At 39.5% G+C, this 8,477-nt stretch overlaps 1 non-coding gene across 1 annotated transcript; it reads left to right on the top strand.

Moving 5' to 3' along the window:
• The first annotated feature begins 7,436 nt into the window (after positions 1 to 7,436).
• On the top strand, positions 7,437 to 7,543 carry LOC125110149 (U6 spliceosomal RNA). Its single transcript, XR_007130479.1, has one exon. It is a non-coding gene; the product is annotated as a U6 spliceosomal RNA (small nuclear RNA).
• The last annotated feature ends 934 nt before the right edge of the window (positions 7,544 to 8,477 follow it).

The following is an 8,477-nucleotide window of genomic DNA, read 5'->3' on the forward strand; positions in this document are numbered from 1 at the left end:
ATCTCCTTCAACACCTCATTGTAGTTGGCCCTTAGCATATTAGTTATTAAGAATTTATTAAACACTCTCCGTTCTATGGAAGAGATGAAAACAGACTATAAGGTGCAAAATACACGTTAAACTTAACAAAGACAAGAAAAGTTCATGTAGATTGGAGATATGAGAAAATAGAGAGGTACTTACCATATGGAGGAATTTTATAGCAAGTGATATCTTTATCTGGAAAGCACCAATTGTCTTGGTGGGATTCTCCACCGATGACAAAGATTTCAATATGGACAGAAAAGATAAAGTTACTGTGAAGATTGCCTCCAAAGAATAAGGGGGCAATGGTCAAAACTAGGAAGGGCACAACAGCAGCAAAGTAAACACCTTGTAGCCTCATACAAGCAAGGGCCAGGTCACAGGCCTAGAGCCCGGCCCTGTGGTCAGGCTAGGGCAGATAATGCTTGCTCTGGGGCCTCGGGTCCTGGAGGGGCCTCTGCAGTGCTGCTTAAGGGAGCAAAGATTAGCATAAGCTACATGAGCCAAGAAAGTCAGAGGAAAGCATCATCTTCCTCAGGAAACCATGGATATTCATAACCTGGTCAGGAAAGGGGCATGGACAAATTTACCACTCCATCAGTAGAGTGTACTGTGATCTTAGGCAGAGTCAGGGTGAAGTTTCCTTCAAAACTAGAAGGTTAGATACTTAGAGGAGTAAGTCATCATTTGATATCATTCATTCTTTCTTTTTTTTCTCCTCTTCATTCCTTCCTTCTCTTTCATGACCTTATTGCCAGGTCAGCTGAATTAAGCATTTAATAATTTCTTACTTTTACATACAAAGTGACGTGAAAGTTAGCATATGTTGACCTCCAAGGTCATCAGCAGTGAGCTGCAGGACCCAAGCTCAGGCCTCTAGGGCAGGAAGGCCAGTCTTGAATTCTGAATTTGCTGCTGGGTCACTGTATGTTCCTGGGCAAATTGCTTAACATTCCCAAGTCTTCCTAAAGGCTCATCTCCCTTACGATATTGTTAGGAGTAGAGGACATGGATTTTAACAAGACCAAGAGGGGGCCTGGCCTATATAGGAATCTAGAAGGTGCTAGCTCTCATTACATTGGAACAGACCAATCATCTATTAGCTTGAAAGAATTGAACACTTTATTTATTTATTTATTTATTTATTTATTTATTTATTTTTAATCAAAACACTTTCTTAAACGTCAGACCCATCTGGGACTCCAAGAGTGACTCAAGGTCAGGGAGGAAAGTTACAAGGATGCACTGCAGAATGTTGAGAACCTTGACCGCCAAGCTCATGGGCACTTCAGAGTTGGCTGAACTGAAACTGAATGCTTATTTAGAGGAGGTAAAGAGAATGCCAGGGCCATAAGCACTCAGGGGCGGCATTATAAGCATGGTGAATGGTACCGATCATGAACATCAGATTCTCCAATTCATGTGCAAAAAGAAGCACCAAGAGCAGAGGCCTACTTCTTCCCCACAGCATCTCATATTTACAATCTCATTTGCTCTCTCAGTGCTCAGATGACTCCGATGTCACTGTCGTACAGTATAGAGGTTGGAGGGAAATTCTCTGGGATACAGAGCAGGGCAACGGTGAGACTGGGCCCTCCTGGAAAGGATTCCTTAGGTCATTAATAATTCAGGCAGATAAAGAGCTTTGCTAGTATCAGCAAGTGCCTCACTTTGCCTGATTGCTTTTCTCACCCAGGAGAATTGATATTATTGTCTCAGTCTAGACAGTTCCCTAGCCTACAACCCAGCAAGGTTGCTATTACTTCCATGGGGTCAATCCCATAAGTCTCTTTTCAGTTTCACACAGTGGAGAGAAGTAGGTGTGCACCAGGTCTGCAATGTGGGGGCCCAAACCCCTGCCACTTATTCATCACCTTTGGCCTGCTTAGTTTCCATTTGGGTCTGGGCATTTGAAAGCTATTGCAGAGATGACTTCCAGGTGGAGGTGGGAGCAGGGGCAAGTGGAATCAGGGGCTCCTCCTCCTTGGATACCTGCACCTGATGGAATTTTGAAAAGTAAAGAAAACAAAGCTTATCAACTGGCAATAAGCAGCTGCAGTCCAACCCAGAAAAACAAAACAAAACAACCTAGTGTTGTTAGGGTCCCCCCAATAATGGGTCCATGATCCAAGGAGCGAGACTGATGCAAAGCGAAGTTCAAGCAAAGCTTTATTTCGTGCCAAGCATGGAGAATCAAACTGACCTGTGAGGGCTGTCTCTCTTCCAAGAGGCGATGACTCTTCCCAGCCTCACAGACTAACTTTTATAGAGGTGGTTGAGCCTGGCTTATACACAGGTGGCCAATGAAATTGGAATACACAGGAAAAATGCACATGCTAGGTCGGCAATACGGGTGGCCAATTGAATTTCTATTTACCATAGTAAATATATGTGCGCCCTACTGACTGGATATCTCCACCTGGCCTGGCCCGCCCTTGTATCTGGGCTTTGCAAGTAAGTTCCTCTGGGAGGGGCAGGGTCAATCTAAGTTCACAACCAAATGGCTCCCTCTGGCTAACCAGGCCCTTACAAGTGTCTTAAAAGCCAAAGAAAGAGAGTAAAGGAAGTTAAGAATCTGTTGTAAAAAGCAGCACCGGGTAGTTCCTAACCCACGCACGCATGTCATGCTCTTCTCTTCTCAGCGATCATGACCTTCTCTCTGCTCCATTTCCCACGCTCATGCCAGACCATTCCAATGGAAATCCTATCTGGGCATCTTATCATTTCATTTCCAAACACTTCTGAATGTCCCTCTAACACATGAGGACTCATTTATATTATTTTGGTGTAACCCCAATGCCACGATCACATGGAAAAACAATGAATTCCCGTCTTCTTATGTCCAGTTACAGTCCAGATTTCCCCAGTTGTCCCATGAGTATCATTTTACAATTAGATTTCTTGAACCAGGATCCAAAGAAAATCCACAACTTATCTTTGGTGGATATAGTTCTTAATTTTTCCTTGTCATTTGTTGAAGAAACTGGGTCAAGTGTGTCATTTTTGGTAGAAATCATTGGATGATGACAGATATAAGGTGGATACATCCATGACTTCGAATAATTTTCTGAACTCTGTGTATTTAATGAGTTCTTGTCTTACTGCTTATTGTCTATCCCTCAATCCCTGATGCTTCTCTTGGTTTGGTGCTTTCTTTGATCTGGTGTTGGAACATCCCAGGTTCTATCCTGCTGTGCCTGCTGCTCCCCTGTCTCTGTCTTAACCCCTGTGACCTCATCTTGTAGGTCTCTGCTCAAGGAGCGCATACACAGAGAAGCCTTACTGGGCTTCCTTGACTAGATGCACATTCCCCCTGGTGTGTATCCATGGACCTTCATTCTATATTGTTTATCAGATTATCGTCCTACTTTTGTTTATTTGTGTAAGTCATTCTTACACAAGAGGAGCCAAGGGAGGGGGGAGAGAGAGAATCTTAAGCAGGCTCCACTCCCAGCATGGAGCTTCACCTCATAACCCTGAGATGATGACCTGAGCTGAAATAAGAGTCAGATGCTTAACCAACTGAGCACACCAGGTGCCCCTTTTTGTAAGTCATTCAATGCTTGTTTCCCCTACGGCTATACTTATTCTGTCATTGTATTCTTGGTACTTAGCACCATGCCTGACTCGTGGTAAATACTCAAAGAATATATGTGGAAGGAAGAAAGACATTGCTTATGAGATTTAAGAAATGTCTATACAGTCCTATAAATCTAAGATAGGAGCTAAATAATTTACTACCACCTCTGTGAGTTCCTCCACATTTAGGTTTTTGATTCATATTACTTGAACAATGTTATTGTAGAATTACATTTTGAACCATAATGACTGCTGTTTTGTAATTTTTTTTTATCATGTTCAGTGAGCCACTGTATAGTAAATCATTAGTTTTTGATGCAGTGTTCAATGATTCATTAGTTACACATAACACCCAGTGCTCATGCTGCCTTGTAATTATGGATCTTTCTAAGTGGGTTCAGTGCTCACCACATGTCTTTCTTCTGTCCATTCTATCTCTAGTCTTCTCTTAGCTGCTGGTTTTAGTTCCTGAGAGATTTTTCGGGGATGGCTTGTGGGAGCTATGGTCCATGACACATTTCAAAATGCCTGAATGCTATCTTCATAGTTGAATGACAGTATGGCCTAGAAGAATGACTAGGTAACACGTGTCAGACATCAGAAAAGATAGCAGGATTTCATGTTTTTTGTTGTATCACAAAAAAAAGCAATACATTTCATTCACATGCCGGTACCCTTTATAATTCAAAATATTTCTAATTTCATAGTTCTTCATATGAAAACAAGGGTGGAGAGTCTCCACAAGGAACTCAATAAACCATTGAGTTAAACATTTTATATATGTGTTCTCTCTCTAGTGATCATTTTTTGGTCAATATATAGATAAATCAAGAGAATAGTAAGGAGAAGATTGAAAAATTATGTTATTTGACCCAGAAATTCCAATCCTATCTTTGTACCCTAGAATACTGTTCACACTCATGCTTAAAGAACTGTATCAAAGACTGTTTCAACATTGTTTATAAAAGCTTGAAATGTGGGAACAACCTAAATATGGTTCATTCACATAATGTCATATTACAAATCAGCCAGAATAATGAGCCAGAGCTAGACAGGGAAAATAATGATCAATTTCAATTTTATGTTGAACTGGAAAGAGAAATTTGCAGAAGAATACATGAAGTATATCATTAATGTCAAAGCTTAAAAGCATGCAAAAGACTACTATACATTTATATGGGCACACAGAACTGTACTTATGGGGCAAATATGTGCACTTATAACTGCCAAGTTCTAGAGCGCTAGGAGTGGGAGTGTGGGGGAGGGGCTGGGGGCAGAGTGCAGATGGGGAGAGGCAGGGGAAAGGAAGAGAGGTGAAAGGGGGCTTCCACTGTATTTGCACCATTTTGTGTCTTAAGCTCACTGATGAATGTTTATCCTATTCATCTTTAAAGTTTATGCATCTTGTAGGATGGAAATATTTAACAGTACAAAGGAAAACATGATATTGGGTAAAATTGAACCTCTGATGACTAAAATCCGTCTCATTATTTTTTTTTAACACACACAGCAGTTCAACAGTTCATAGAACCTGCTATTTACCTATAGCTATTTTCTTATTTCTTTCCTCCTTTTTTCTAATTCTTTTCATGACTCTTCTATACTTCTCCCCACTCAATGATATGTCTAAAAAAATTGCATCCTATTTTTTATCTCTCTACCTGTCTTTCCTCTCTCCATCCATCCATCATCTGTCTACCTAGATGTATATTTATATCAAATGTTAAAAAACAACATCCAACTGAGTAAATTTTAAAGATCTTACTGGTTTTATTCAGCAATTCATGATCTGGGCACCATTCCTTCCAGAAGAGAGAAAGGAGCCCTGAGGAGTTGTACAAAATGGAAGACTTTTATAGATGGAAGGGAGCAGAAATAAGGAAGTAACATGGGGAGAAGATGCGGGCTGTTTAAGGCAAGGTTACTTTCCTTTAGGAGAGAGCAGGGGTCCATCAGGCAGATTACCTAGTTAGTGCTGGTCAGGTGATTCCTGACGGATTGGTTTAAGATTCCATTGGTATGTAATTAAGTCTCTGTTTGAGGGCATGGGGCTTAGCATAAGTTTCTCCATTTGGTACTAGCTGTCTTGTTTTTAACATGAGAAATGAGAATTACTCTATTGACTTTGAGTTTGACTAAATCCCTTTAGTTGACAGAGCCAGTTCTAAAATGCTTTACAATTTGGGGCACCTGGGTGGCTCAGTCAAACATCTGCCTTCAGCTCAGGTCATGATCCTAGGGTCCTGGAGTCAAGTGCCGCATTCAGCTCCCTACCCAGCAGGGAGCCTACTTCTCCTCTCCCTCTGCCTGCCGCTCCCCCTGCTTGTGCTCTCTCTCTCTCTTTCAAATAAATAAATAAATAAATAAATAAATAAATAAATAAATAAATAAATAAATAAATAAATAAATAAATAAATAAATAAATAAATAAATAAATAAATAAATAAATAAAATCTTTAACATGTTTTACACTTTGAATTTGGGAAAAGGTTTCCCAAAAAGGAGGGACAGGGAAAGCAAAATTCCAATAGACTTCTGGAAAAGCTCTGCACTAGTTACACTGGGTTTCTCAGCTCCATGAAGTCTCTTGAGTTCCGTACTGGGATGGAGAAGCTGCCAGACATCCGTGTGATCTTTTCCAGGTTGCCAGAGGTAAGTCACTGGCTGTTATCTTTTATGTTATTTGTCACTTGCTGATTTTCTTGAAAGAGCTCAACTTGAGTGCCTTTGTTTCAGCCTTGCTCTGCACTCCCACCCCACAATGGCCCAGAAACTATTCGTCTATCTTAGATCTCTCACCTTGTTTGGAGTGTGATAGAAGTCAGACCTTGCGGGGGAAATGGGAGAAAATTAAATCTTGCTCAGTGTGTGGCTTTTTTCCAGAGTCCCCCGCAAGGGAGCAGCTAAATGTTTAATCTTGCTGTCTCTTTGAGGCATTTTAAAGCCAATTATCTGGGGGAGTGGATCGTTACTCCACTGCTATTTTGAGAAGAGTGAGCAAAATGTTTAGCTTTTTCTTGTATTTGTACAAATGATGTGAGCCTGGGGTTGTGGTGACTCAGCTGCTTAGGATACTTTGCACAGGTTTTGGAGATGAAATAAACAGGTTAGAGCATGACTTTTGTCAGATCCAAAGCAAGACATGTCAAATAGTGGCCTTGAATTCAGAATGTCCCAAAATGCTTTTGTCTAGAGCATATGAATATATGTATCAAAATTCTATATAGAGTCTTCTATGCTGGGGAAAAAAGGATCTGGGGATGGCCTGAAATTTCCCTGAGGTCAGTAATGGGGTCTTGTTCTCTACTTCCAGCAACAACTTTGTCTTTTCATCTTGTGTCCTCCAAGTGCCACCAACAGCAAGCTTGGAGCCAGTCACTGAACTAGAGAGTAGAGGAAACTCACAAGTTTACCATGGCAGCCATCTTTTTCTTGTCTTCAAGAGGGCAGGGATGGAGTCTGAACTTTCTTTGTGTTTCTTTTAGAACCAAGACAATATTTGTTCAATAAATACTGATTATGGGTCTAAGACTCTAATTTGTGACACTGTATCATGAAGCCACAATCCTTAACAAGGTTAGATTTTGGCAAACCAATAGACAAATTACTGGAATCTTATAAAGGGTCCTCAGGTAGCCCCAAATACTAAAGGGAATTAATATAGGATCATTCCAAAGCAGCTGGGGAGAGATAGATTATTTAATAAATGGGTAGGACAACTGAAAAAAAAAGTTATAACTCGACACCAAATCCATTCAATGACAGAAATTTAAATGTAAAAAATGACTGCTAACATGGGAGATTTTTTAGCTCGAATATTAAGAGGTAGAATGGTATTCACTAGGGTAGCACATATACTAAAATTAGAAAGATACAAAGAGGATTAACATGGCCCCTGAGCAAGGATAACAGGCAAATTTATGATGTGTTCCATATTAAAGAGAGAGAGAGAGAGGAAGAGAGAGGTGGAAGGCCCTTCTAAATAATACTTAAAATTGGAAGCCATAAAAAGAAAACATTAATACATGAGACTATGTTAAAAACATTTCTACATGACAGAAAGCCTAAAAAGGAAAATTAGAAACCACAACTTGGAGAAAGAAATACTCGTAATGCACAAAAGAAGGATCTCATCATTCAGTATGAATCATCAGCGACTAGTAAGAAAAGGATCTTAGAAAACGTACCAAGGATCTGGATAAGCAATTTATTTAAAAAAAACACAAACAAACAAGAATGCTTGACTTCATTGAAAATAAAATAAATAGAAGTTAAAATCATGAACACTATTATTCATCTATCAGATTTATCAGAAGGTCTTGCAAGATCAGTAAATTAGATAATAGACACAGGCTGGAAAAAGTCAGTCCTATACATTGCTAGTGGGAGTATAAGCCTCGCTTTCTTTAGACAGTAAGTAGGCAATACCTTTCAAAAGTACACATACTTTTAAATTTGATAATTCAACTCCTAGGAATTGATTCTACTGATAGTTAGGAAATAGGTGCATAATGAAACAAATATTTATTGTGCCACTGTTTGTAGTAACCTAACACTAGACAAATCTCAATTTTTATTAAGTAGGGACTGGTTAAATAGATTATAAAATAAGTTGATAGTGGAATTATTGTATATTTATTATATATCGAGTAGATCTATGTTGACCAACGTGAGGCAATCCTCCAGATATACTATTTAGTTTTAAAAGATGCACAGAATAGTGTACTACTCTTTGCGGCATTTCAAATAAGTGAGGAAATGATGAAATACTCTAAAAATGAAATTGGGCAGGTGTACTTATAAGCATTTTAAGAAAACATAAACAGTAATATTTTTTATAAACTTGGATTGAGGAAGACTTTCCTAAGCAACTA

This window comes from Lutra lutra, chromosome 9, assembly GCF_902655055.1.
Source record: "Lutra lutra chromosome 9, mLutLut1.2, whole genome shotgun sequence".
In the NCBI taxonomy this organism is placed as follows: domain Eukaryota; kingdom Metazoa; phylum Chordata; class Mammalia; order Carnivora; family Mustelidae; genus Lutra; species Lutra lutra.